Raw genomic sequence first — 16,516 nt, 5'->3', positions numbered from 1 at the left:
CTCGGACTTTATCGCCCCATTCGGTACCACCTTAACGATAACGTCATTGTCGCATCGTCACAGCACCACCACTTTCCCTGTAAAGTAAGAGTTCGATCAAAAGCAAACGTCCGCTTCGACATTACAGATTCGCGCGAGTTCAAAGGAGTATCGCGAAAATAGAGAAACAGAGAGTGAGTCCTTTTTGATACGCGGAATAACGTGTCGGGGGCCGAAATGTTGTAACGCCGTGTCATTCCGTTTCGTGTACGCGCCGAATCTCGCAGAGGTCATTAGGCAGCTAAATGATTAATCGGGCATACGAGGTACACGGCAAGGTTGCCCCGCTTCTACATGTTACAAACGCGGGCGAGCGAGGTCGTCGGATAAATTACCATTTCCATGCCAGACACCCCCGCGTTGTCCGCGCGAGATTAGAAATGGGTGGCTCGCGAGAGCTTTCCATCGTATATGTATATCTGAAGCTCGAAAAGTTTATTTTATTAATAGTAATCTCTTTACAAGGGAGAGTAAATGTGTGTTGTGTGTGCGTGTGCATATATCTGGCGAACCTCTGTTTAATGTTGCATGCACATTACTGTTTAACGTTAACACTTCGTGCATTTTGGAACATTCTAATTAAAGGAGATCGGTATAACTTATGTATGATACCGTTTTCATTACACGACCATGTATGGTATACGAACCGACGCCGAAAAAGACGAAGTCTAATTATAAAATAAATATAAATTAAAAGAGTTGAAGAGTTACCACTTTGTTATTCAGACTATATTTATTCGACGTGTTATAATTTTTATATCGGGTTAAATCAATCCTCTAGTCTCTCTTACCGTGCTTCAATTTTATAACGCAGCAATAACCTTAATACGACATACCGCTATTGTGTAACTCGGACTATTTTAAGCTTTACAACATGCATAAATGTCGAAAAATGCATAAATGTTGAAATATTTATATATAGAATACTCTAGTAAAATATAATATAATTCTACGGTCTATTTCGATATACGATACGTTATCGAAGACGTGCGCAGTCATTTCGAATTCTAAGAGGGCTCGTTTCCATGAAGAAATTCTTATTCGCAGAGCGAGTTAGTTTCTCTCTCTCTCTCTCTCTCTCTCTCTTCGTAATAAAGACTACGAGATTTCTATCGAGAGGGCGGTTCACCACGCGCGCGTTCTCTCTCGTGCCCGCGGCGATATATCCATTTGTCTGTTATATGTTCGAAAACGTGACACGTGGTGTAATCGGGCAAATACACGCGATCACGCATGTCCGCCATACCGTCCGGTTTAGGTGCAGTCGACCTTCGAGCTTGAGCACACTGTATTGAAAACGGAACACCATCTGTTTGCGCTCTACGATCAAGTCGGTCACTGATAAATGGACCTACGTTCGATACGATTCTGCAGCGAGAACTTATTGCGCGCCCTACCATCCTTGCATATTCCGTAGAGTCGAGTCCAACCCGAGTTCACATTCATGAGAACATATAAAGTCTCGCATTACCATCTCGATGTTCTCGCATTCTCTCTCTCTCTCTCTCTCTTTCTTCTCTCACTCTCGTGTACGGTGTTCAATAATACACGTATAGTCCAACCGGATCCGTAATAATAACGAAGCGACGTTATGATCTCACATTGGGAATTTCGTAATAATAATATCCCGAAGGCATTTATAGTTGCGATGCGAAAATTATGGCGTAATAAATTAAACTACGTATATACCTGTACTCTTGATATACTCGACACATTTCTCTCTCTCTCTCTCTCTCTCTCTCTCTCTCTCTCTCTCTCTCTCTCTCTCTCTCTCTCTCTCTCTCTCTCTCCTCTCTCTCTCTCTCTCTCTCTCTCTCTCTCTCTCTCTCTTTAGATTTTATGACACAATGTCATTATATTCGAATATCCACATCGGATGACAAAAACGGCTCTTCGATCGGAACTTCGTCGACCGATGCCGAAACGGTATTTCTCGCGTTGTATTTCTTATTAAAGTGGGCTCTGTCGTACAATTGTGTGATTTATCGTGATTCTCGCTGCCTCTGCCGTCGTTAATATCGTCGCAAAGTTCTCCGAGAGCCGTTGGTAATCCACTTAAAACAATTTATCGGGAGATTGCGAACAGAGTTTACCGTATCCGATGCACGGAAGCTCTACAATACATGTATATATGTACGTCTGTGCGTGTGCGTATGTTTAATGATATCGAATAATTTATACGTGTAGAAGTACCTTGAAATCATAATTCACTTTGCCGCGCATAAAATTAAAATCGAAATAACAATTCTTTCCACGATAATTCGTTGGTTCTCCGATACGTGTGAAGCTTTTTTTCGTTTAAATGATAAGGATTCGCGCGTCAAAATTAAAACGGTTCTTTAAATCAATTACTTTACAAATTTGTACTTATTGTAGATGAAGTACATGCAAAACTTCCCCGTTAATCGATCACTCAGCATTATATATTCTTCGCGAGCTTGTACTGCTCGGAAATTTTTAAGCTGGAAAAATTCCGCACGGTATGTGTATACGGTCTTGTTATCGAACAGTTATCGGTAAAAATAAAAAAATATTGCTTCCAGGCGTATACGATATTTTGGCGCACTGTTTTTGAAGCACCCTTCGGGATTATTCGGAAGCGGGTGCGTACTCAGCATGTACGATAGTTTAAACAGATATATCATTGGCGATTTTCTGTTTACCTATCTTGTGCAACGTAAACGCGTTACCACGGTTATATTCGGACGCATTATCGACCATTCATACGAATTGCATCGGGCGATTCCCCCGAATCTCCGATTGCCGAAATCGGAATATCTCTACCGTCGATTTCGGATTCCCCGTGAGAGAAAGAGAGAGAGAGACAGAATTTCAACGCTATACTATCCTCTCAGGCAAATGTTAAAAGTATCGCGTGACTGAGCCCTCGAACAAAACGTCGGCAGCACCAAGAAAAGCGTTGTGCAATCCGAAGCCGTCTGCATAATATTACGCGCTTTGTTTCTGAATGGCGTAAAAGTAACACTTCGACCCCTCGTGCATATATTTAATTCAAGACACCTCAGACACGATGTGCTCCATATACTTGCCATTTACTTGGTCCGTGCCGAAACAGAAAGCGAGAGACGAAAGACGAGAGACAATGAGCGCCGTATTAAAGCGTACATATATATCTCTCACCGACTGTCTACTACACATCATGGAAGCGCACGGTTTCCGATGTGAGTATTGTTATTAGATGCGTTGCTGGGGCGTGGTATTGCGCGAATTTCAGAGCACTGCTTTGGTTTCCGTCTCTACCGCAATTTCCTTTGCTCTTCCTCTTCCACACGGAGAGAGAGAGAGAGAGAGAGAGGGAGAGAAGACTCCTCTGGCCTGGTCGGCACACTCGGTATTCCACACATGAGAACGGACCACCATGAGAGGGATCTGCCACGCTCACGGGCGACTCTCGGGCACCGACCCGTTTGAAATTCGTGGATTTGGGCCAATTTTCCCTCTCTCCCTCACTTGCGCAACAAGCCGGAGCCCTCATCACTCTCTGGATCACGTATCGCGCTTTCCCACGAAACGTATATCTTCTCCCGTCTTATACGCAATGTTGCATGTATTTGCTTACATTTTCTACAGATCTGTCATCAGTCGGAGAAGAAGATGAATCCACCGCTTTCGCGAGATGAGTTATTTATTCGAAACGCGTGTATATATATTTGTGCATATCACGTATCTTTGAGCAAAATGAAACAAAAATCTTACGAAGACCATCGGTTAAGTGGATTTCGCTCAATTTGTCGAGTCGATTTAACTTAACTTACTCTGTAATAGATTTTACACGATTAAGCGAAGTCAATTTAACCCCCCACGGCATCTCTCCAATGTAGTGTAGAAATTTGCATACACGAGCTATTAATCGTATTTAAAGGGCAAAATAATTTCACGGATGATTCATTATTATCACGCGCTTTGACGACGGTCGCCTCGCGCGCGTGCAGCAGAGTTACGCGACGCGAATAGATAATGAGGGTGAGCTAGGATGAAGCGTCATCGCGTTTTAATTTGATTCCGCGCTCATTACGTCGTTTGTCGTATATATATACATATATATGTTCAGGACAGATCGACACTTATGTTGGTAAACGCACGAATTATTCACGCACGCCAGGAATATCAATATGTCACTTGCCGGTCAATGGATTAATATAGGTAACTGAATCTGGTTGTCGATTCCGTGCATTCCGCTCTATAAGATGGCTAATTGACGGAGCGATGTGAATCGATAATATCCGATGTTTGATTTAATGAATATTCCCAAATGTCAGATATATATCGCACGATCGGTTTGGAATAACACATCTCTTCTCCTCCTTTCTAGCCCGCCAACTCTGTTTCGTCGACGTTTTCCTCTCTTCCCCCAACGATTCAACCTCTCCCGTTATCTCGATGTACGAAGATATACGTCGCGCAATGCTTGCCATTACAAAGGGGCCCGGCTATTTAGATATCGATTTGCAATTTCGCCGGCAATTACGCAAGGCGCGGAATATGTTCGTACAGATTAGATCAGATTAAATGAATATTTACGAGACACGCGGCGCGCAACACGAACCCACCACGGGGGATCCCATACGCAATACGGCGCACTATATTTTTCGATATGAATTACTACGACGTCTTCCACGTCGTAATTTAACGCGAGGATATAACACCGTGTTAGCGGCAACTTTTCGTCGCTAATTACCCACGCAGAACCTAGACAGAATTTTCACTGCCCTCTAAAACATTCCGGCCGTTCCGCATCCGGGTCTCGCAAACTGTCAAGCGCTCGTATACCTTTCATGAAAGTTGAAAGGTCATTCGAGTCCGAGGAAACGGCCGAGTAAAAAGCGTTGGATTGTTATTACTTTATTAGCGTGAAAAGTCTACTACGTTCGTGGCGCGCTTTATCAGGTCTTTCTCGAAAAGTGAAATCGATCGGCCGATCCTCGACACGTGCGTCAAACGTCATATGAAAGTACCATTTTATAACGCAAAACGATTTTCCCGATACGTTCTGGAAATTTTTCAAGACTCGAATTCTGGATCGAATAAAAGTAGAATGATTCTCTGTATTCGCGTCTTCTATATATTCTTACACTGTATGCCGCACACGTAAAACGAACAGGTACGAAACTAATCTGCGATAAATTTTGGCTTGAGCGTCATTACGCTGTTTACGATCGGGAGGATTCCATGGCCGAACTTTTGATTGCTGTAAAATATGGTGCACCTCACTCTCTCTCTCTCTCTCTATATATATATATCGCTCTCTTCTGCGCAGCTTCCGACTACGCCAAGTAAGTAGAGTAGACTGCCGATATTGAACGGCCATTTTGGTGGTACGGTCGGGAGGAGGATCTGGGGTTTCAATTTTATCTTCCCTAGCGATACCTCGATAAACTCTTTTATTGGGCACCCAGGCCTCGACGGAAAATCATTGTAGTGCCACTCGTTGGTCGTGTTGCGTTTTTCGCCGCTATTCTCGCTCCACCTCGTGGAGCAAGCTTTTCTCTCTCAAGGGAACGCGGTAAGTTAATAACTCGGTAATTAGATAAAAATGATAGGTGTCGTCGCCGCTATATTGGACGTCGTGTAAATGCAATTAGTCGCGGTATCGTACGGAGAGTTAGTAGAGCTGTATTTTCATCAATATTGTATTTCTATTAATAAGAGCTTTCTTAACGTGTTTGGGGATAATTATTTTATACTAGAAATAGGAAGATAAATACTTGTATGCGACTATCGATTAATTATTTTATATAACATTTCTTTTTCTTTCCAGGAATTTATTTTCTATTCAGCTTTAAATAGGTTTTATTCTGTCACGGAAACGGATCTTTTTAAATATAGCAAGCGATATGAAATCCGATACGCGATATCAATAAGTACATAACTTTTATCATTTATCACATTAGATTGTGATTACGACCGTGCTCAGATAAAGATATCTGAGTTTATTTCAGGTTTGAATGTGAGCGAGCTCATTTCCTTTATGATATGGCTGACTATTTCTCCGAAAATAAGCACATTTAGAAACCCCGGGTGCACACGCAACACAAACTACGAGACAAAATGAGAGGTCCGTGGCTCAATTAAAATTTACTCGCCGCTGGCGATACCGTAGGTAGACACCTTGTTCGTGCGTGACCGACCTCACTGATATCTAATGTCAATCCGCAATGTTGTTTCGAACGTAGTGCAGTCTCGACCGACGATGATGGCGGTCGCACGAGAGCACTTCGCATGTGTGTTCACACGAACAACGTGATTTGTACATACGTTCGTATGTACATACACGCACGGGGATGGAAAACGAGGGGATCGATAGCCTTTTCGAGAATTTCCTCGATTGCGATTCTAACGATTGTCACTTGTTCGCCCACTTTTCGTCTTCCTCTTTTCCCCATGTCTGTCTGTCCCCATCCATTCAAGCGCCGGTTGCCACAAATTAGCATTTTACGATGCGGCCGAAGGGACAATGGGGTTTGCGTTAAATTTGGTGGAAGAAGAGTAAAGTGGGAGGACCATTACCGCGATCGAGGAAATCCCGGCTGAGTGCTTCATTTAAAATCGAGCGATCCCATGTTTATGGAGCGCAGAGACGGTGGCGGGACGACGATCTGCCGTGTCAGAATTTATTCTTAATCGAGCTGATTCTCTTAAGAATTTATATCCGGTTCATATAAACTTGCGCAAAATTATACTTTTTTTTTACATAAATTGTCTAAAAGGCATATCTTTTTAAAATGTTTTTGCGTCTTTATTTCCGAATTTTTTCTTTATGATTTATACGCATATACATGATATATATAATACGTTAATATATATATTTTTTTTAATTTCTCTTGTAACTTTTTTATTTAAAATTTTTTATTTCATATATTAATATTATATTATACATATATGTGTAATATTATTTTATCAGATTGATACATTTTTCTTATAAACGAATTTTTATTATTAAAGCATTGCTGAGTCACATAGCGTATATTGTTAAATGCTATTTCGTTTTTTTTATTACATTTGATTAAGTTCAAAAATATTAATCAAAACCTGAAAGAATGCACACACACATATACAGAAGAATTTCAACTTTTTTTAAGTTTTTTTGGATATCGAATTATCGAATGCTTTTGCACTGCATTTGCATGCTCCACAAGCCTACCTGTTATCGGCCAATTCAAAGCTATTCGATGATTGGACAATGTGGTTACGAAACTATGGCGCGAAATCATTAAACGAGTTTCCGCATCTGAAATAGGCTACTATTTGTTGTCGAGCGGCACAAAATCCTTCTCCCTAGATGAAGTAAATTCGACAGAAATTCAGCATTTGCGTAGATAGAGATTGGTTTGAAATTCCTGCCTATATGATATAGATTTGCGTTTATGTATCATACTTAGTGCATGTATGAAAAGCGACATGAAGTATATTGAGCGATGAATACGTTGTCGCGTCTGATATCGCAGATAGCATTACAGATTCGCTTTATCCCTTTGTAAGCAGAATCCTTTGAATCCCTGTAAAATGCAATAATCTCAAGAATTTTCTCACTGTACACGCATATATTGTTTCGTTTTATACACTTTGAATATCTACTATATTTTTACTATATTGAAATATTTCAAATACTCCATATATTTTATTGTTACAAAAAATCTCTTTTTCTTTTAAATAAATTTTTAAAAATCTATTATTTTAAATAAATTTTTTAAAATCCTGAAATATACGGTAATGATTTTTTAAATCAAATAAAATTTTTTGTCCTATTTTTCTTTAATTGCATCATTCGTTTCCGCAAAATCTGGCTGTGTAATGTATTGGATTGCTGATAAATTATTCAATTTCTCCCAATATACAATTGTTATACTCTCAATTTACTATTAAATTTGACGATAATATTAAATTTTCAATTTACCATGAAAATTTCCTTAACTCGTATCGATTCATTATTGCGCTAATTAATAAAAACTAACAGATATAGCTATATGTAATTTAATTTATTGGGGAAAGATGAAAAGCAGGAATCATATAGATTATTTAAATTAGAAGTTGTATCAGACTTGAAGAGTAATCGATTCACAGAAACGTTCGTTTGAAGCGATTAGTGCACTAGCACTAGCACACGTGTAACATGCACGTCGATTTACGGTATCGTAAACATCAGCACCCTGCGTTAAACGATGCATCGGGATGCATGTAATTCTGCTCCATGCGAGAGTTACAGTTATCGATGGACCCAACGAGTCGGGCAATATGTCTCGCCAAAATGCGACAACGATTTACGTTTATATGCGACAAGAGTGGGTGCAATTTCTAGGCGCAGCGCGATTTACTCGTCATAAAACTTTGGCGCAAAAAGAGGCGCGGCTTCGGTTCCTCGGGATTAATGTGCCGTGAGTAATGCATCTTCGATAGAACGTACATGTAAGGAGAAGGAGGAAAGGTCGTATTATTCTGCTTCTTTTATCCCTGGGGGGATTTTATCTTAGGGCTTCGAAATAATGCGACTTACGATAAGTACGTGTATATATCATTATACTCGTTGCCGCATCACGACACATTGAATAATTGTTGCGTCGAGAGAGTTGCGCGCTTATGCCAAATTTCCGCTCTGCAAAACAGCGCGTCTGATAATTTTGTTAAGTTCATCAGCAATATATAGTACAGAGGATTAGATGAAGGCAATTTGTAGAATCATCTTTCGAATCTGCATTTGATTTAGACAATAAATCAAGAAAAGACAATGCACACATTTCGGCAAAAGTTTTTAACGAGAAGAAAATATTTCGTCGTTATTGAAATATATTATATACGTAAGTACCTACATGTATTACATAAGGTGCAACTATAAAGAAGTTACGTTAATTTTCTTAGTATCAACTTAACGTAACGCGTCTGTCTTGTATCGATACGGAAAATCGATCCAACTACTTAATGTTACCTCGCTATAACGAGCGCTTTTCCGTTATGAAAGTTAGGCGGGGAGAAGCGGGCCGAAATTAACGATAAGTTATTATAATATGCTATTTCGTAGGCGGATTGCGAGAGTTGTGGTACTTTGGAACGCCAAAGTAAACTCGGTCCTGGTGCTAGGGATCTTCCTCCGTATCGGACCGACCAGAGTTTACTTGCAGAGTTCGGAGTTTCGTAATTTGCTGTCGGAGGGCCGAGACGTCGCATTATTGTACACGCCACAGTTGTAATAATCTCTGTCCTAATTACTACGCTACGATAAAATAGGATTCCTCTGGAATTGAAAATTCTTTGAAATGACGAATAGAAGGAGAGAGAGAAAGAGAGAGAGGGAGCAAAGCTTCTTGATTACATCCGCGCAGCTATAATACCCTGTTGTTCGCACTTCGTTAGTTGTACATTTATATTTCCTACTCTGAGATAAAAATGTTAAAAACGGAAATTAAACTCTTCTTGCCGGAGTCGCGCGCGAAAAAAGTTCGCATGGTAGCTTTCGGCAATATGTGTCCGTGCATATGGAGCCATGATGGAGTTTGCGAAAGTAAATACACGTGGCAAACGTGACTTTTGGATCACGCGCGTTAACATTTTGTAACGATAATGCAAAAACTTGTTCGCGCAGAAGAATACTTTACGATGATAACGAATGCCGTGCTATTACTTGTCACACGGATGCCTTAATGTTTCCACGTAATTTGCATCTCTCCCGAATTTATGAGACTGACAGTAGTTTACGGCCATGGCGTGGCGATCGATTTGAATATCGAGTTTTCTTAATAGTCGATTCCCGCGACTGGCGAAGTTCCTTTAACGATTACCGCAATGGCGACGAATGCTTTCAATAGCGAGTCGGGGGATAAAGTACGTCATAAATTATTTCCTACGACTATAATGCACATTGTGCTTCCGTTAATATTGCGAATTAATTTACCGTATTTTTCGATAACATAAAATTCAAACGACACGGTTCATTCCTCTTCGACTTAATACATAATAATATTTTCAATACATCTCTTTACATATATCTGTACATTAGCTATATATATCGAGAGAGTATATGGATTTTCATATAATTAACTTTTACTATAAAGAGAATTTTAATAAAAATTGAGATTTTTCTTCGATATTATTAATTACGAGAAATGAAATCTTTATTATATGTATTAATTACGAGAAATGAAATCTTTATGTATATGTGCACATGTGTGTGCCAAAAGCAAAATCGAACGTACACGTATACAGCGAAGAGTAAAATTGGAAATGGTAAGTGTTGAAAAAGTCACATTAAAGTTTTAAGCGTGTAATTTGTATGTGTTTATCGAAACTAGAATAAAAGGTAACGGTTTTAAATAATTACGAAGAGAGAATGCTGTTTTCCAAATAATAAAATTTACAAAAATATCTCGATTTCTAATCAGAATGAAAGCTGATTCTATTCTAAGACAAACGAGGTTCATTTAATTACATCGGTGTTTGCTATCGCAAGAGGGTCACTCTATATATACTATGATTTATAGTTTTAGTTCCTTTTCCAATTTTCTCTCAATGTTACGTACTGGTCTTCGACGTGAATTAATTTCAGCATATAATGGTACGGTGCTCTTGCGCTTTTACTGCATGAATCGTTACGTTTAATTTCAGAGGACGTCGCATCACATGGACCCTGTGCTCCACTGTTTCTTCGTCTCCTGTTATTATAGAAGCAGGGAGGACCGATTTGCTCGACGATGGAACTAGTCACAGCTGCGCTGACAGCTAACTCGCACCGTATCTCTCGTTTGCCAGTTGCACACTTTGCATTATTTCCCGCTCTTTCTCTCCCTCTCTCTCTCTCATACATCAATACAGAATGCATATTATCTGGCGCACTTATCCGACCGATTGCTTTTCATTATTTTTACATTTATTTCTTTTTTTTCTCTGTTTTTTTTGTTTTTCAAATAACTTTGATGCATGCGGGTCGGTCAAGATCTCGCAAAGTTGAACAAATCAGAGAAGCGAAAGGTTGGCTCGGACACTTACTCGCACCGTATCTCTCGTTTGCCAGTTGCACACTTTGCATTATTTCCCGCTCTTTCTCTCCCTCTCTCTCTCTCTCTCTCATACATCAATACAGAATGCATATTATCTGGCGCACTTATCCGACCGATTGCTTTTCATTATTTCTACATTTATTTCTTTTTTTTCTCTGTTTTTTTTTTGTTTTTCAAATAACTTTGATGCATGCGGGTTAGTCAAGATCTCGCAAAGTTGAACAAATCAGAGAAGCGAAAGGTTGGCTCGGACACGTCACAACGCTGAATACGCTACAGCAAATTTTTGATATGTGCCCCACGATATTACAGTCGACACGGCAACGGGAATTGCAACGACGGGTATCGAATCATAATCGGATGAGGGACGTAACTCGCGATTAACGAGCACGAAAATTGGCACGGATGAAGTGCGCTTTTCGAATATTGTCCACGGTGCTTTGCTCGCGCGCTCGATTTTGACCGGACGCGAGCACACGGCAATAACACGGCGCGTATAACGTCGGGTTCGGTCGAATTTGTTTCCGTTATGAATTCGCCGCGATTTATTTCGACGGCATGAACATAGTGCTTTATATGCGTCGCGGTACATACTTTACTAGATACACATACATGTATATATACGATAATCGAATTACGGGATTTTCCGTTTCCGATTTCCGTCTTCTCATTCCGCGATGCATCCGCGATGTATACTTCGCTAACTCGCGAAACCAACGATGCATCTTGCATTGTGAGGAATGGAGAGGCGGTACGGTGCATCTCAGAACCATCAAAGTCATCAATGATGCACGGCTCTTTTCTTCTCCATGGAGCTGCGCCCTGGCGAACTGCCAATCTCCATCTTTGCTACGGCGCGTTTCTTTTCTGCGAACCTTCGTATCAATTTTCCGACCTTGCGATCGCGATTACGTCACGGACAAATTCCATCGGAAAGTCTCGAAACTGTTCAACCGTAAGATGCAATCCTCGATGACCGTGTAACATAAAATTAATATAAAATGTTGCAACTAATTGTAAGGATAATTGTTTTTTTCCTCTTTATCTTCATCATCTTAATTTATGAAAACAAGGTGTGAGAAAATGAAAACTGTTGAAATAAAAATAAAAGACGGGATAACATTTGTCACATTATCTGTATTTCAAGCATCATAAGATAATGGAACATGACATAAAATCGCGATAGAACCGTTGGTGCATACGTTTGATCGATATCCTGACCGAAATTCACATTGTATGGAAGTACATGTGACACAACGGACCTAAACTCGACCGTAAGGCTCCACATAAATCAGTATTATCTCGCATTAATGCGCTACCAGCGCGGAGGTAATGTTCATAGATTCGCTTGTAATGAACACGCTACGCATCCTGTACGTTAATCCATGTAAAGAGTATCTGATGTGCATTATAGCGCACGAATCGATACGCGTCATCGTATCTCTGTATAAATTCATAATACATAAGTACATTTATATAAGCCATGATAACCAAATACGCATATATGAAAATATATTTATGTACACACATGCGATTACATGTATTTTTACATAAATACATACATATACATATATGTATATGATATACACTTTTTTGCTTTCAGAGATATTGCTGCGAGCTTTTCCGGAAGTTTCCTGCCAAGCACGAACGTAAAAAGTAAGATACATATTATATACTTTAAACCGTTGTAAAGTCGCGCTTTTTTTTTACAATCGAAAGAACGAGTTGAAACCCTCTCTCGGTATATTGACGTTGCAACAAGCTTCGATTTATTTATGCGATGGAAATTGCAAGCTTCCATATCGAACCATTTGGTGCTAAAGATACTTTAATCGAAAATGTTTCTGTGCGAACCGATACTTGCGCGGCTTGATATTGATGGCTACATATTTATTTAACAAATTCTTTTTTTGCAAAGAGATGTAATATACATGTCTTTTGCGCAAGCTCTCTCTCTCTCTCTCTCTCTCTCTCTCTCTCTCTCTCTCGTTTCTCGGTCCAGTGAAATAAATATTGGCTTTCAGTGACAAACTAGAGATGTGCCGTCAATTGGAGTACCGAACAATATTTATATGGTTGGTATCGATCTTGGTTAGGATATTGGCTTTCTCTACGATCGGATTTTACAGACTCGCTACCTATTTTCACTTTTCTCGCCGCGATTCACGAACTAAGAGCTTCATCTCGAAAACGAAGCACAGGGAAAAGTTTCTGAAAACGATAGCGAGAGAATATTTATAAGACCGGTAGCGTATAGTTTCGCGCTGAGTGTATTACGGACCATAATGTTTAAGGCAAATGCGAAAACGATATTCAGTCAAGTTATCCAGAGTTGTTTCTCGTTATCCCTTTGCCAGTTTATAAAGTTAAACGTTCAAATTCAAAACGTCGCTTAAATCAACGCTGCTCTAATCGCGCGATGGCATTTCAAAGTGTGTGTGTGTGTGTATGTATATATAGTTTTGCAATCTACAGCTCGCGTCTGTTTACTCTCAGTTGGTCTACTTTGTTACTGACAGCTCAACATGTACCACAACTGTACCCCATTGTACGTGCATCATTCGAACGTGTCTAACGCAACATTCCTAGCTTGATGTTCCGTACGTGCACCATTCGCTTTTCAGGGAAGTCTACTGTGTTTTCTACTGTCCCGTGACATCACCGCGCAGTGGCGATGTAAAAAGTACCGAACAAGCTTATATTTCACGTCATCCCCTGGCGCTTTTAATTAACAATATTTATATGTACAGCGAAAAAAAACAATTCGCAATTTGACTTGCGACATATATGTATCTCTCACGTATTTCGCGCATGACCCTTTTGCGCAAATTTATTTCGCGTAGCTAAATTTGTGGTCACTACGCAAAGATTTACCCTGATTTTATGTCCGCTTTCAAGCGTCATACATACTTAATGCTTTTCTATTCCGGCTCAAGTCAAGTTGACAATACAGCTTGACAATGTACTCGAAATGAGCTTACACTCGCATAAACTCGGTGGACCGCACAGAATCGATTCTATCAATTAATCAAACCGTCCGGAGGCACGAGAACGAGAACGAGATGATCTCGGCTGCGATCGATATCCCTAGCGTTGAAAAGCTACTTGACACGAGCGCGAGATAGATTCTCTTTATTTCTCGAACACGTGATCTAATTTTGAATAACGCCGCCGACATTCTTACCACTCCTTTCTCCCCATCCCTTTCTCTGTCCCCCAGAAGTAATTTTAAATTAAACACTTGTCGCACCAGTTTAATAAAGCTTAATGCACAGTCTGTGTTGACGGCAACAAGTGCAAATTGCGTCGCCGCGTATTGCTGCGGCAACAGCATGACCTATCCCCCGTTTTGCCGTTGTAATAATTCTCCGGGTCCTCTCGCCGAGTCTCTCTCTCCGCCTTTATCCGTCTCTGTCGCGCGACGAGTGCTCTCAGCCAGCGGTACGACTATGGGATTTTCATGTAGCTTCGAGCACACGCGGGTCGACGGCACGTTTCATCACCGACGTCGTCGTTTTCGTCTTCTTAACGGTAGACGCCTGCGGGGCGCATCTAACCACTACGATAAAATAGCGCGTTCCGAACATTCTCGTTCCCTCTCTCTCGCCTTCTTTCTCTTCTCTCTCTCTCTCTCTATTGAGTGATTCTTTCCCTCCTTTTTATTTCTTTGCTTCTATCGCTTTTTCGAGCGTAAGAATGCACAAAAAAAACTATGTGAGGAGAAGAGAAAGGTTTTTTGAACATGATAACGATGAGCAAAGTGGAAGTTTAAATGAACGTTGAAAGATGCAAGGGATACGGTCCACCGGAAACGCACGGAAGGCGAAACGGTATACTTGAACTCTTGCCGGATCTCAAGGCGAACCCGGCGCGCCAGATATATTTATTTCGAGGACGCGAACGTAGCTTTTAGAAGATTACATTCTGTTTGTTACTCGAGTTTATTGACTTTGATCTCGGTTGTGGCATTTTTCTGCTTATCCCTCGATGTCGGTGAGCATGTGAAAGTGTATATATATATATATATATATATATATATATATATATATATATATATATATATATATATAAACATACACATGATATTGTGTATATATCTTGGGGAGTAAAGCGTCGACGAGAAATTTTATGGCGAAAAATTTCACATGCACATAAAGTATATCTTATATGCATCATATAATAATGTTTGCGATCATAAATCAAAATTTGGGTCGGTTAATGCTTAAACTCTTCAGCGTGCACGCTCGTTTTTTAAAATGTAATTGTGACAGCCACTTTTAAAGATTGACTTCCGGTATTTTTATTCATGTATATATAGTACATATATTTTTTTTAACATTTTATTATAGTACTAAATACACAGCATTCTATATCAATCGCCATCGGTGACATATCATAAAGTACTCATTTCCGCGTATATATATTTGCAGTATCATCAGTCATGCGCGATATTCTTGCGCGCTGTAATTGCGCTACTACATATGAACTGTCGAGAAAATTCACGAGATACCGACCGGCTGCTTCAAGGATCAAACGTCAAAGTCTGGCTCCCGCGCGGCTTCTTCATTTTCGCTTGCACACGGGTGCATCGCAATCTCCGGATCCATATACGCGAGCTAACCCTCCGGGATACCGTTGGTAGCTCTCTCGTCGCTGTTCATTGCTGGATAGCTTACGATTCGTTTACACGTGAGGGGTGGTTCTAAGCAAAAAGTATAACGAAACTATCAGCGAAAACGTCAAACCAGGACAAATGAGCGACCGAGGCACGATTTTTTAGACGATACGTGAGATCGTCGATGATATTCGAGACACGAGCGAATAAACGAGCATGAGGGAAGCGTTCGATCTATTCTTTTTGTCGATAAGGGCTAAATAGCATAGTGAAGCAACGTGCGATCTATTTTTTCTCGTCACATAAATATCACGGAGAAATTTAAAAGCGACGAACCTAGTTTTCCCGACGATAAAAATATATGTGATGTAATCTGATGGAGAAACGTATACACATAAGATGGAAAAACAAGTTTTATTTAAATATAGTGTCAGCGAAAAATAATTAAATGAGAGCAAAAAAGATTTTCATTAGTTATGAAGTATTAAAATTTGAATAATTAATACACTTATGTAACTGTGCTTGTAAATTTTTTTTATTTATAACTTTATAATTTAGGACAAAAGTTTAAAATAAATGGATTAAATCGAATTCCAGTGTTGATGCAGGAACTAATGTGGTTATAGATCGTTTTGACGTTCTCAAATAAATTATCTTTATGTGTCAAGTAAAAAATTTAGTGCAGAAATAATCAGTAAATCAAAAATATATTTTACAAATTTTAAATAAAGCAGAATTTATTCGTGAGAAAAAAATACTATCGATGCACGTATATATATATATATATATATATATATATATATATATATATATATATATATATATGCTTGCTTTCCTCAGAAACGGATTAAACTAG

At 39.7% G+C, this 16,516-nt stretch overlaps 1 protein-coding gene across 2 annotated transcripts in view; it reads left to right on the top strand.

The window, feature by feature from the left end:
* The window catches only part of kek5 (leucine-rich repeat, immunoglobulin-like domain-containing kekkon 5 protein), a 213,406-nt gene that overhangs the window by 76,568 nt on the left and 120,322 nt on the right, over positions 1-16,516 (top strand). The window contains exon 3 of one of the 2 annotated variants that reach the window (XM_029316134.2): positions 12,649-12,701. The exons of the other annotated variant lie outside the window; for it this stretch is intronic. The gene's annotated coding sequence lies outside the window, so the exon portion shown is untranslated. The remainder of the gene's footprint in view (positions 1-12,648; positions 12,702-16,516) is intronic. 2 annotated transcript variants of the gene reach the window in all.

This window comes from Nylanderia fulva, unplaced genomic scaffold, assembly GCF_048542155.1.
Source record: "Nylanderia fulva isolate GAGA-0341 unplaced genomic scaffold, ASM4854215v1 Scaffold7, whole genome shotgun sequence".
In the NCBI taxonomy this organism is placed as follows: Eukaryota; Metazoa; Arthropoda; class Insecta; order Hymenoptera; family Formicidae; genus Nylanderia; species Nylanderia fulva.
Note: the sequence above shows the minus strand (reverse complement) of the source record. Positions and strands in the feature narration are given on the sequence as shown.